The sequence below is a fragment of the Girardinichthys multiradiatus genome, chromosome 10, assembly GCF_021462225.1.
Source record: "Girardinichthys multiradiatus isolate DD_20200921_A chromosome 10, DD_fGirMul_XY1, whole genome shotgun sequence".
Taxonomy (NCBI): domain Eukaryota; kingdom Metazoa; phylum Chordata; class Actinopteri; order Cyprinodontiformes; family Goodeidae; genus Girardinichthys; species Girardinichthys multiradiatus.
The window spans coordinates 29,582,705-29,597,196 of NC_061803.1; the positions used below are offsets into that span (position 1 = coordinate 29,582,705).

The following is a 14,492-nucleotide window of genomic DNA, read 5'->3' on the forward strand; positions in this document are numbered from 1 at the left end:
ATTTAAGAGCTTAGCCCATAATCACCACACCAGAGGACATCTCTGATTTCTATTTGTAAGTAATGATTTTTGGTTAAGAAATTAATTCTTTTTTTCTCAAATTATGATTTCAAATTATAATTCTTGATAAATATTAATGAATCAATAATCATAATCCTTACAATATATACTCAGCACCTACTTTATTCAATATACCCGTTCAATTGCTTGTAAAGACAAACAGAGAATCTTCCAATCACATAGCAACTTCTCAATGCATGTCGACATCTAAACAAGATAAGAAAACAGAATGAGGAGGAAAGGGAATTTCAGTGACTGTATGTTGTATGAGGTTGTTGATCCCAGATGGAATGGTCTTAAAATTTAGAAGGTGCTGATCAGCTGAAATTTTAATGCAAAACCATGTCTCAAGTTTACAAAGTATAGTTCAAAAAGGAGGAAAGGTATTATATGTGGACAACAATTCTTGATGTGGAGGTTGGATGTAAACGGCAAACTGGTGCGAAATTATAGAAAGGTAACAGTAGCGCAAAACACTAGTTATTACAAACAAGGTGTGCAATATCTATTCTGTGATTTCACATGTTGAAACTTGAAGAGGAGCAACAGCAGAAGACCACCAAATCATGAGCCACACGTGTCTGCTAAGAACACGAAACTGAGGCAACAGTTAACAAAGGCTCACCAAAATTGGAGAGTAAGAGTGGAATAACATTGAGCAATCCAGTGGGTCTTAATTTCAACTGTGACATTCAGATGGTAGGGTCAGTTTTGCTCAAACAGCATGCAAGCATGAACCTATTAAAGGGTCTAGGGGTGTTTTATTGATGTTTGGAGTATTTTTTGGCACATTTCAGACCCCTTTGTACCAATTAAGCACAGTTTAAACTTCACAGCCTACCCGAGTATTGCTGCTGACCTTGTACATTCCTTAATGATAGTTTATACAACACTCTACCCTGCCATTACTTGATAGGGTATCCTGTGGTGAATTTGCCTGGGTGAGAGGTCAGATATATAGAAATTTAAAAACCCCAAAAGCAAAATACCACACATAAATATTCTAGAAGACCTTAACTAAAAACCAGGGCACTCTGCTAGGGCTCAAGGGGGGTGAGTAGGGGATGTTTCCCAGTGAGTACCTTGCGGTCCATCCTTGCTAAGGCTTTGTTTTGGTGCCGCTGTTTAAAGCTCAATGGCAGAATGCAGAGTTCTGCACTTTAGTTTGGTACATGTTCTGCATGTGTTAAAACAAATTGTAAACATTTTTTTTTGGAAATGTACAAGTACTATTCCATTCTGACTTGGCATGCAATGATGCACCATTTCAAACTGGCTAATTGTATTCATGGAAACCAGAAGTGCAGCTACTGTGAACTATTCTTAAAAACCCACATGCTCACATATCGCTATTTTTACTATATTGTTGGTATAACAATTCTATCTTGTAATTATTTCTTGTTATTTTATCCTCTGTTATGCTGACGATTCAAAAACCTGTGTGCTCCTTAAAAAGAATGATACTGCACCAATAAATTACCTTTTGGACTACCTGGATGACATACAACCATGGATGGCAATTGACTTTCTAAACTTATCATTTTTATAGTTGTTAATTTATGATACCCAGTAATACTTTTGAAAGTACCTCATTTCCACTCCTCTAATAGTATTAATGGTGCCACCTTTGAAGCAGTGGAGAAATGTTCTTTGGTCTGACAAATTCAATTCAATTCAAATTCAAAAATACATTATTCATCCCAAAGGCAAATTAAATGTTGTTGTAGCTCATATTATGCCGGTTTCTTTAAAGAGCCGTTGTAGATGCTGTTGGCTGTGGGCAGGAAGGATCTCCTGTAGCGGTCTGCCTTAAAGCAGATCTGAAGAAGCCTCTGACTGAAGGCACTCTGTTGTTCTACAACAGTCTCATGAAGAGGATGCTCAGGGTTCAACATAATATTCTTTGTTTTATGAAACATCCATCTTTGCACAATGATCTCCAGAGGAGTCCCTACAACAGAGCCAGCCTTCTTTATTAGCTTGTTGAGCTCCCTGCCATTAAAGTCACTGGCTTTGATGTTGCTACCCCAGCAGGTGATGGCAGAAGAGATCACACTCTCCACAACAGACTTACAGAAGATCTGCAGCATCTTGCTGCAAACACCAAAGGACCTAAGCTTCATCAAGAAGCAGTTGGCTCTTTCTCTTCTTGTAGACGGCTTCACAGTTGCATCTCCACTCCAGTCTGTTGTCCAGGTGAACACCTAGGTATTTATACTCCTCCACCGCCCCCACTTCTTCTCCCATGATGGAAATAGAGTCTGACCTATTCTTGTTTTTCTTCAAATCTACAATTTTCTCCTTTGTTTTATTCACGTTCAAGATGAGATGATTGTTTCTACACCAAAGTGGTCCACCAGCTCCATGTAGTTAGCTTCTTGTCCATCTCTGATCCACCCCACGACTGCAGAATCATCTGAGTAATTCTGCAGATGACAGGAGTCTGTCTTGTACTAGAAGTCTGAGGTGTACAGAGTGAAGAGGAATGGTGAGAGTACAGTCCCCTGTGGTGCTCCTGTGCTTTGGTACCAGAACAGGAGAGGAGGTCTTCCACAACACTGGAACTTTCTGAGCCAGCCTAAGGTTGAAGAGGTGCTGCATAATCCCACAGAGCTGCTCTGCACAGGCCTTAAGGATTCTAGGACTGTTACAATCTGGACCCACAGCCTTGTTCCGGTTCAGTCTTTCCAATTGTCTCTTCACCTGACTTCTTGAGACTTCTTGGAAGGTGGAGGCAAAGGGAGCATCATTATCTTCTGATCTGGTTGAATGCAAACATGTAGAAGCAGAAGGGTCCATGGCTGAGGTGGAAGAAAAGAGATTTGTGGTGTGATAGGACAGCTGTGGGTCCTCTGGGTCAAAGGAGGGTCAGATGTCTGTTTTGCTGTGGGCAGGAGAAGAAGATGCTGAGCTTGTTTCTGAACTGACCCTATTGAAGAATGTGTTTAGTCCATTGGTGCTGTCCAGACATCCATTGGTCTGATCTTCCTTCTGCTTGAAGCTTGTCATCTTCTTCATCCCTGACCACACATTTCTGATATTGTTTTGCTGGAGCTTGCTCTCCAGCTTCTTCTTGTACACATCTTTGCTGTCTTCCTCGATAATTCCCTGTCTCTCTCTGAAGGCTCTTTTTTTATAGTTAAGCAGGTCCTTTAGGTCATTGGTGATCCAGGGTTTGTTATTGGGGAAGCATCTTGCTATTCTTGTGGGGATGGTGGTATCCACACAGACGTTTATATAGTCAGTCACACAGTGCATTCAAGTCTGTAGCCTCAAAATAACCTTGCAGAGCTTCTTCAGCTTCCTGTGACCATTTCCTCAAAGTTCTCTTTATTACAGGTTGCCTCTGAACAAGGGGCTTATATTTAGAGACGAGAAAAACAAGATTGTGATCTGATTTGCTTAGAGGAGGTGTTGCTTTAGAGATGGATGAGTCCTTGACATTTGCATAAAGTAAATCCAACATTTTGTTTTCTCTGGTAGAGCAGCAGACAAACTGTTGAAACGTTGGAAGTGTAGCGGAGAGTGATGTATGATTAAAATCACCTGATATTGCCTCATTAAATATCGCCACTTGTCTGACTGAATCTTTCTGAGTTAAAGTTTGGTGGGGGGGATTGTGGTTTGGTACTGTTTTAACCACTTACTTTCAATGAGAATAACTTTTAATGCCACAGCAATACACTTTGGACAATTTCACGATCCCAATTTTTTGGAATAGTTTGAGAATGGTCGTTCCTGTCAGGGTATGTGTTGGAGTCAGACCAGAATGCAGAGAGATGCTCGGGAGCCACATGGTAAGGTTTGGATCCTTCATTTATTTGGAAGCTTGATAGGCAGTTGACAGAGCTGATCTTACGAGCCAGGAGTTACAGGTCAAAATAACTAAATAGTACAGGACTTACAGGGAGCATCACAGGATGCGGCGACAGGGAACAAAGATAACCAGTGATACAGGTGAAAATGAATAGTGAGACAATGGGAAGGAGAGGCAGGTAATCAGATGATTGCTTACAGGTGCGTTGGCCAGGTGAAGGGAACTGAAGGAATGGAGGTTGCTATGGTTGCTAATGCGGGTAACACAGAGACTTGGAAGAAACTAAACTAAGCCTGAACCTACAAAAGTAAACAGACACAATAACCAAAATGGCAGATCTTGACAGTTCCTAAATCCATAATGACTGCCTACCAGTGCACAAACCACGGTCTATAAAGACATGGATGAACGGGTTTGAGTGAAAGAACTTGACTGGCCTGCACAGAGTACTGACCTTAACCCATCAAAACACATAGCAAAGCTTTCCCTGAAGAGCTGAAGCTGTCATAGCTTCAAAGGTTGGGCTAACATCATATTGAACTTCATAGATTAAGAATTTGATGTCATTTGAGCTCATATGTGTGTGAAAGCAGCTGTCTGAATATTTTTTGCCAAGACAGTTTTCATGAACTTTGGCCAACATTTGTTTTTTAATGTGCCCATATATAAATTTTAAGTATTTAATCTGACTCTTAGAATAAATACTTTTTGTGAACCCCACAAGCTGGCCTGCAGATGTTTGTGTGATATTTTGGACTCTGTTGTAAAAACAAAAGAAGTAATCTATTTTCTATTAGCATTACTTCTCTCAATATAGGATATGTGTAGCATTCTAACCCAATGGTGCAACAGAAGCACTGCTGAAAGGACTTTGCAGAGGGTAAAGCAATGGAGGTCAGAAGCAGGAATTAGGCAGTGTTTCATGAATTAAGCTGTACGAACAATGTGAGCCGCTCTCAAACTCTGCTCAGTTTAGGCCCATAAGCTATCTCACACATGGATGAATACATATATGCTGTTGCCGTGGTATCAAAACATCTTGCCTTAAGAAACAGTTGTTCTAATTTACATCTACAGCACCAGGGACTGAGTGTGGGTTGTCTCATAGACAGTCAGAAGCAGAGAGACATGTTTTTTTTTTTCCATGCTTGGATTTTCATCTGCAGCATATAAACACAGAAACAGCTCAGATGTATCACCCATGTCCTCTACCAATTAGTGTGTCCCTGGTTCCCCCTGTCCTCCTTTTTCCTTTCTCCCCCACTGCCTATTCATCATGTTGATGGCTCATTTGGTGATTGTCTAATATTCAACCAATTCTTTTGCATGGAACTGTAGCGAGCCGAAAAGGCTTTCTTCCCTCCGGCCTGATTTCCAGTTGGTTAATTAGCTGAATGACAAGCTGGAAAAAACTGTTTGTTTTTATTTCCCCAGTGTAACGATTTTGATGGAGTCGGACAACAATGCCAAGCCCTGTTTATTTGGGAGTTATAGGGAATTTGTAACAGCTTTAATGTCTCTTTATGACCGTCCTTGGTCTGTGTGTATGTGTATGTGTGAGCTGATATCAGCTCTTGATCCTAAAGGTTTTATTTTTTCCCAGAAATCCATGCCATTCATCTTTTCTGTCGCTTTATCAGCTTGGACAGGGAAAGATTTTCTCTACATAATGGATTAAAGGTCACATGGCACAATCCAGCACGGCACAAAATCCTATCATCAAAAGGTTTAGGTCACTTTTGTGGGGCTTACAACAGAATTGTATCCATGGCTTTGAACAACTAAGAAGATGTTTAGATTTCAGGTAAATGGCTGCTGAGCTTTGTCAGCAGTTGTATTCTTTACCCACCCAAGTAATGATACAATCACAAACAATAAACAATCAGTCCCCTTAAAGCACATGAAAGCTTAAATGACATAATAACAGATTCATTTGCTACAATTAGTTACCCATGTTTACCAAAAACAAAAACAGAGTTCAGGCGGGCAACCAGGAGGTTGTCCCGAGCAGGCACAGAGTTCAGGCGGGCGACCGGGAGGTCGTCTCGAGCAGGCACAGAGTTCAGGCGGGCGACCAGGCCTGCACCAAAGACGTGGAGGCCGACTGAGCAGAGTAGAGGACTTCCCAGACACTCTGTGGAACACCAGAGGCGTGGAGCCTGGCGAACCCTCAGAGGCTGAAGCAGAGCCTGGCGAACCCTCAGAGGCTGAAGCAGAGCCTGGCGAACCCTCAGAGGCTGAAGCAGAGCCTGGCGAACCCTCAGAGGCTGAAGCAGAGCCTGGCGAACCCTCAGCTCTGGGTTCAAAAGCCAGAACGAGGACAAAACGTTCCTTAAACTCCTGCAGACTAGGAACAGGAGCTGAGGCGTCGACGAGACCCTCCGTGACGTGAGCAGGAGCTGAGGTGTGGGCCGGACCCTCCGTGACGTGAGCAGGAGCTGAGGCGTCGGCTGGAACCTCCGTGACGTGAGCAGGAGCTGAGGCGTCGGCCGGACCCTCCGTGACGTGAGCAGGGCCTGAGGCGTCACTGAGACCCTCAGTGGCGTGAGCAGAGGCGTCGCCGGGGCCCCTGATGACTTGAGCCAGAGCGTCCCTCTTACGACGTGTTCTGCACCGTGTTGGGGGGGTTGAGGCTGACTTAGGGTCAGGCTGAGGCTGTGGTGTGTCTGGCCTGGAGTCAGGCTGAGGCTGTGGTGTGTCTGGCCTGGAGTCAGGCTGAGGCTGTGGTGTGTCTGGCCTGGAGTCAGGCTGAGGCTGTGGTGTGTCTGGCCTGGAGTCAGGCTGAGGCTGTGGTGTGTCTGGCCTGGAGTCAGGCTGAGGCTGAGGTGTGTCTGGCCTGGAGTCAGGCTGAGGCTGTGGTGTGTCTGGCCTGGAGGTCAGGCTGAGGCTGTGGTGTGTCTGGCCTGGAGGTCAGGCTGAGGCTGTGGTGTGTCTGGCCTGGAGTCAGGCTGAGGTGTGTCTGGCCTGGAGTCAGGCTGAGGTGTGGTGTGTCTGGCCTGGAGTCAGGCTGAGGCTGTCCACAGGCTGTGGACCTGACGTGGGCTGCTCTGCAGCAGCGCCCTGGAGACTTGACGTGGGCGATGGAGGGTGGCGGTAAAACAGCCTTACTGCCGCTTCATACTCCATCTCGATCTGCCTTATCCTCTCCATCAGCTTAAGAGAGGAATACAGGAGACCTGTCGTCCTGAGGATCTTTCTTTGGCTTGCTGTGAACCTCAAGCGCTGCTCCAGCTCGTCAGGTGAAGAACACCGGGCTGGAGCGAGCGCAGACAGCAAGGGCGGAGGTGCAGCGAGCCTGGGAGACATTGCTGTGGCAGACGAAGATGCGGGCTTACTTGCTGCAGCCCTCACGTAGGCTGGCTGGGAAACCACCTCCGGAACCGCTGCACGTCGGCGTATCTTGCGGCAGGAGGAGGACGTGGGCCTCACTGCCGGACCAGAGTGCACAACCAGGGGAGGAGGCGGAGAACGGCGACGAAGGGGACCTGTCCCCGGAACTGGAATCGCCAACCTGGTTCCATCCATCATAAGCCGACTGCGGCACTGACAGCCCCGCAGAACGGCGCAACGACTTCTCCGCCTCCCGAGACAGGAAAGTAAAGAGGTCCATGGAGCCAGCCCGATGCTCATCCGCGAGGTCCGTTGTTGGCGGAAACATAATGTCACGGTTAACTTGATATTGGACCTCACTACAGGAGGCAGGAACAAAACAAACGGGCAGGCAAGACAGGCATGGCATGATCAAAAAATAAGACTTGAGCATGAGACTGAAATATGTTTCCGTGATGACTAACTGAACAGGTGTGTATAAATGGATCATGGTACAGGTGGAGCAAGGAGACAGATTAACTTGGACAGGTGAACCGAATAAACTTAATTGACAGAGAACACAACGTGACAGGAGCAAAACATGGCTTGAACAGAACGCAAATCCAAGGAAACAAACAGAAATATAACTAGAAAAATATGAAACAAAAGCATAACCAGATCCGAAAACCAAACTTGACAGAACATGAACAAGACGACAAAACAAAAGCATGACCAGGAAAATAACAGAAGCATGATTCAAAATCTAAGAAGAATAGCAAAAGAACGAGTCAAAACCATAACGGTGAAAAAACATAAGAAGAAACCTGAAACCAAAAACCAAACAACCCTACATCATGACAAAAGGCTGTTTCTAATGTCCATTGAGAAAGTTTAAATATCTGTGACAGATGCTCCAATTTTCTACAAAATTCCAGCCTAAACATGGACCAAAGGAGCTGAAAACATTTCCGTGCAATATCCACAGAAAAACAGGTAATAAACCCATAGTAACTAATGGTAGAGCACTTTTCATAGGAATATTCAAAAAGTGCAATTCCCTAATTAGCCAATCGGCACATTAACCACCAACCTTATATAAAGTTATTTTTTTTTGCCACACGGTACCTTGCAACAGTTCTGTAAAGAACTGGTGTGGTATATTGTTGAATAAACAACATCATTAAGACCAAGAAACACACAAGACAGCTCAGAAATAAAGTTGTGAGGACGTTTAAAGCAAAGTTAGGTTATAAAACAACATTTCAAGCGCTGAACATCTAGTGAGTTTTAGTTCTATCTGTTTTTTTTGCACTGCCATGTTGCTATTATTTGAGTTCATTTCATGTTGATTAGATTAATCATTCATTCGTGAGTTTAGATTCTTGGATTTCTGTGTTAGATATCTTAGTGTGTATTTCCTTGTACAGTAGATCTTTTCCTCCCTGTTTATGTTCTTTAATTTAGTTACTCAGATGCATTTGTTATTCCCCTGGATTCGCTGCTTATTTGTGTCAGTTATCCTTCCTCCCTCAGTTGCCTTCAGTCTCTCTTCCTCTAGCTGTTTCTGATTCCACCCCTCTGATTAGCTCTCTAGGTCCATAGGCTCATTCCCCACTCTCTCTCAGTATTTATTCTCTCTGGTTTTCTGTTCTCACCAGTGTTGGGCATGTTACTTTAGTTATTTTCACCCAAAAAGTTACTGAGGTAAAAACTGAGTTACTACACTATAAAAGCAACTAGTTAACAGGGTAAGTAACTATTGAGATACTTTTTTAAGTTTAAATATGTCTATGAATTTTGATTTTTTTTCTAGGGTTTCACAAGCCAGTTGCATAAAGTGGAATTACATAGACATGTAGCCTACTAATGCTGAACTTGTAAAATTAACTTCACATGTATATTCTTGTCTTTTACCTCAAGGAGAATAAAGTAGTGTCTGTAACTTGAAAATTCAATCTTTCCCTCCAAACCTGCCATTGTTGCAGTTTAAATCTACTAGTTTGCCTGAGCAGGGCTGCCGTGTGCATTTGTGGTTTGTGTGTAAACTGAACACTGCGTCTGATTAGCTTACAATGAAACGTTACTCTACCTTAACCAATCATCTTCACTTATGCGATTGTCTCGCCCCTCGCTCCTCCCTTCACCAAAGAAAAAAGCTTAGCTCCTGTGGCTGTGAGCCACGACAGATGACTAGAGCTTTAATGAGTAGCTTTAGTTTATAACGCCGCCCATTTAATTATCGGTAACGGCATTGTAACGATTAAAAATGTAATTTGTTTGATTACTCGTTACTGAAAAAAGCAATGCAGTTAGTAGTGGTTTATTTTAAAGCCGTTATTCCCATCCCTGGTTCTCACCACTGCATCTTACTGTTGGCTACCTGCTCCAAGCATGTATCTGGTTCCTTCCCAACCTCTCTGTAAGATTTGTTCTGTGTATTAAGTCATTAAAGTTTTGTTCTACTCACCATGCAGCTCAATGCTCTTGATCTGCATGTCGGTCCTAAAAAGACTCGGCACTTCATGACATCTTTTGAATGTAATTCACCATGGAAAGAGCATGGCACAACTTCAAACCTACCAACACATGGTCAGTTACCTAAATTGACAGGCTGGGCAAAGATAGCATTAATCAGAAAATCAGCATGAGGTCTGATGTAACTATGAAGAAGCTGTAAAGATTCACATCTAAGGGGGACGAATATGTCAACAGAAAACCTACTAGTCGTGCACTCAGCAAATCTGGCAGAGTGATTGAGATAGAATGCCTTTCAAAAGTATTCACCCCCCTTGGCTTTTTACCTCTTTTGTTAAATAGCAACCTGAAATTTTAATGTTTTTAAATCTTTTTTTTTTTTTATGTGATGGATCTGCACAAAATAGACTAAATTAGTAAGAAAAAAAAATGATTGGATGGAGAACTGCAGAGAATGCATCATTTAGAATTGGTGTTTCACATTATGTGGACAACATATTTTTTAAACCTCAAAGCATACAGGTGCCACAGACTAAATATAACATATTTCTCAGCTTGCCTATGAGCAGGACAATAATTATTACCGCTAGGTTATTGCCTATCTTTAGTTTTTGGAAACAGTGTGACTTTTCCTCAACATAGAGGACAATTCTCTGAAGAGACATCCCTAACTGCATTTGTAATTGTTATGATTTGGGGTTGTTTGGTTTTTGGTTTCTGGATTTTTCTTATATTTGTCTCACAGTTTTTGAATCATGCTTCTGTTTATTATTTTTCTGGTCATGTTTTAGTCAAGTTTTGTTTTTGGTTCTGGGCATGCTTTAATTTTTGTTTGTATTCAAGAGTCTCTGTTCCTGCTCCAGCCACGTTCTGTTCTATCTGTTAATTATCTTTATCCGGTTCACCTGCTCCAAACTAATCTGTCTCCTAGCTCCACCTGGTTTACTCTCCATATATACACTCCTGTTCAGTTGTTCATTGCAGAAACATTATTCCGATATTGCTCTTGTCCTGTAGTCACGCCACGCCTGTCTCGCCAGCCTGGCCAAGTCTGTTTTTTGCCTGTTCTGCCTGCCCAATCATTGTTTTGTTCCTGCCTCTTCTTAGAGTGAGTTTTTGTTTTTTATTAAATTGTTTTTTCACTTACCGTCACGCTGCCTGCTCGTCTGCATTCCGGGGTTCTATCTCGCAAACCATAACAGTAATACTTAAGCTCTTCTTTTCTGAAAGAGTTGTGTTCCACTAACACCAGATGTGTCTCATCTGATTAAGTCCGGCAGCATAATGGGGAGGCTCATTATTTCTTTGTTAGACACTTCAGTCCTTTCTGGATCATTGTCATTCTGCCAAACTTCTTCAGAATTGGAGAGATCTTGTCAGCTAGTGTTTTACTCTTTACACAGGGATTCACATTACCAATTGTAAATGTCATATCCTTGACACTTTTTGCAGCTCTGTATTATCACTGTCCCACCTGTGTGCTTCACTATCAGAACAAGCACTGTGGTAGTCATTTTGGCGCTATATTTGTGCCTCCAACCTTAGCATGCAACGAGAATGATGTGATTGCATATATATATGTGAACAAAGAATAATTTGTGGTGTGGTATACATATGTATATACACTACTGACAAAAAGTTTGTAATTATCCTCCTTCAGGTGAAATTTCAGGGTGAACCAAAAATGCATTAGAACATTTACAGGTTAACTTAATGTGACCTTCTCTAAACTTTTGAAATTGTATTTCTCCAGCTGTGCAGTGTTTCAGTACTTTTTGCACAAATTGATGTTCTCTAACAAGGAGCTTAATGGCAAAATTCACAACAGGTGTTTGACACAGAGAGACTGGAAGAGTCACAAAAAGGCATAGAAGTGAATGTCCTTTGGCCACATCCAACACTAATGACCGCTTCATTTTGAACAGTGACCTGCAGAACCAGATGATGAATGCCACTCACTTAACCGGTGGGTTCCCGGTTCGAACCCCGGCTTGGTCCGTCTCGGTCATTGTGTCCTTGGGCAAGACACTTCACACACCTTGCCTGCTGATTATGGTCAGAGGGCCCAGTGTTGCCAATTGTATGGCATCCCCACTTCTGTCAGTTCAGCCCAGAACAGCTGTGGCTACAATGTAGCCTACCACTGTCAGTGTGTGAATGTGTGTATGGATTGCTGATTGTAGTGTAAAGCAATTTGGAGTCCTTGGACTTGATAAAAGAACCATACAAGTGCAGGCCACTCACCATAGTGTTATTAATGTCTAACTTTTGTGACATTCAACCAGCACTTGTATCAGATGCATAGCACATATAACATGTACCGTGCTTGCAAATCTATTTTAACTTTTCATAATTTTATTGATTCATTCATTTATTGATTCATTCAATCTTTATTTAACCAGGTAATATGATTGAGAATTAGTTCTTATTGACAAAGTTGACCTGGGCAAGAGGCAGCTGTAAAAGCAATAACAATTACAAAGACTCATTTATTACAATAAAAAAAAAATACAACTTATACAATATACAAACAACATATACAAATTGTAAAGCAGGTGGTCTGATCGGAAACTTTTGTAACTAATTATTGAAAGTAGACTTTCGAATGAAAGAACAAACCTTAAGCCATTTTTGCTGCTCTTCTTCAGTTGTTAGGGGCAAACCAACAGTCTGAAGTAAGGTGACATTAGAGATCATGAGTTTGGTTATGCTTGTATTTGAAAGAAGGTGAAGCTTGGCGAACGCGTATTGAGGACTATTGAAGCTGCATTGTAAAGAAGTCAAGGCAAAATTCAGAGTTGAACTAGATGTGTACAGAACAGTGTCATCAGCATATATATGGATGAAAGAACTGCCAGCAGGATGAACAATATAATTTGTATAGATCTTAAACAGCATTGGACCTTGTATATAATTTGTGATGAACACCTGTAGACAACGGCTTAGACTCAGACTGAAAACCACCACCCCCAAATGAATGTACACAACCAAAGATACAACTTTTAAACCATGCCAGGCATTTCTCTGAAGTACAAATATTTGTATGCATGCTGAATAAAATGTTATGCTCAACAGAGTCAAAGGTTTTAGCCAGGTTGACAAACACACGGACGTCGATGGCATATTTGATGTCTTTTAAATCTTAAGGTTTTGCTGTTATACACCCATAGCTGACTCTAAAGCCAGACCATATTAGGGTAAGCATGTTGACAGATTCCACATAGTGGGTAAGCTGTTAATTTCTCTATGACTTTGGAAAGGCATGAAGTGATAGACATAGGCCTGTAGCAGTTTAGGTCTAAATTGTCAACTCCCTTGAAGACAGGGATGACAGCCACAGATTTTGAATCCGAAGGTTAATTCACAAGTTTGTAGAGACAGGGTAAACAGATAATTGATGGGTGTTGTAATAATGTTTGCTTTTAACTTCAGAAAGAAAGGTTCAAGAGTATCCAGTCAGACTGATTTTTGAGGATTCAACATAAGTAATTCCCAGCTAACCTAATGCTTGTACAAAAAGTCAAAAGTGAAGTAAGGGGAGCTGAAAGGGAGGTGATTACTATTTAGAGTAATAATTATTAACGACAATTAATGACATTAATGACAGCAGTGGTAGGTATAGCAGTAGCAAAAGCATAACAAGAACATGTTAAAAACATACAGGGGTTGGACAATGAAACTGAAAAACCTATCATTTTAATGTGGGAGGGTTCATGGCTAAATTGGACCAGCCTGGTAGCCAGTCTTCATTGATTGCACATTGCACCAGTAAGAGCAGAGTGTGAAGGTTCAATTAGCAGGGTAGGAGCACAGTTTTGCTCAAAATATTGAAATGCACACAACATTATGGGTGACATACCAGAGTTCAAAAGAGGACAAATTGTTGGTGCACGTCTTGCTGGCGCATCTGTGACCAAGACAGCAAGTATTTGTGATGTATCAAGAGCCACGGTATCCAGGGTAATGTCAGCATACCACCAAGAAGGACGAACCACATCCAACAGGATTAACTGTGGACGCAAGAAGAAGCTGTCTGAAAGGGATGTTCGGGTGTATCTAAAAATCATAAAACCACAGTTGCCCAAATCACGGCAGTATTAAATGTGCACCTCAACTCTCCTGTTTTCACCAGAACTGTCCGTCGGGAGCTCCACCGGGTCAATATACACGGCCAGGCGGCTATAGCCAAACGTTTGGTCACTCATGCCAATGCCAAACGTCGGTTTCAATGGTGCAAGGAGCGCAAATCTTGGGCTGTGGACAATGTGAAACATGTATTGTTCTCTGATGAGTCCATCTTTACTGTTTTCCCCACATCCAAGAGAGTTACAGTGTGGAGAAGCCCCAAAGAAGCTGTTAGGTATTAATTAGTCAACTCAGAGGCATGAACGATACAGAGTCAGATTTACTTGCTTCAAGGGTAGCTCACTTTTGCGGTGCAGACTACAAAGTGTTGGCACCCCTCTCTCTTTATTTATACATGGTGGTTCACACACAGTTCAACAAACATTCAGGGTGTGTGTGTGTGTGTGTGTGTGTGTGTGTGGGGTCAGAAAGGTTAGGGTTCATGTGTCTTGATTTTAAACAAAGAGGGAGCGAGGGGACCTGGTACGAACAGCCCCTAGATGTTGCTGATAAAAGCATAACTCACTCCTCTCCCCATCTCCCTTTCTGTGGCATGTAGGAGGGAAAGGCACTTAGAGCAGACATGAGTGATAAACAATACAAAAGTTTTCAAACCCTAACAAAGCGTACCACCCAGACTGTTGCATGCCCAGAGTGAAGCATAGGGGTGGAACAGTGATGGTTTGGGCTGCCATATCATGGCATT

General features: G+C 42.4%; 1 protein-coding gene across 1 annotated transcript in view; it reads left to right on the plus strand.

Moving 5' to 3' along the window:
* dnah9 (dynein, axonemal, heavy chain 9) overlaps positions 1-14,492 on the plus strand; it is a 274,955-nt gene that overhangs the window by 154,762 nt on the left and 105,701 nt on the right. The window lies entirely within an intron of this gene.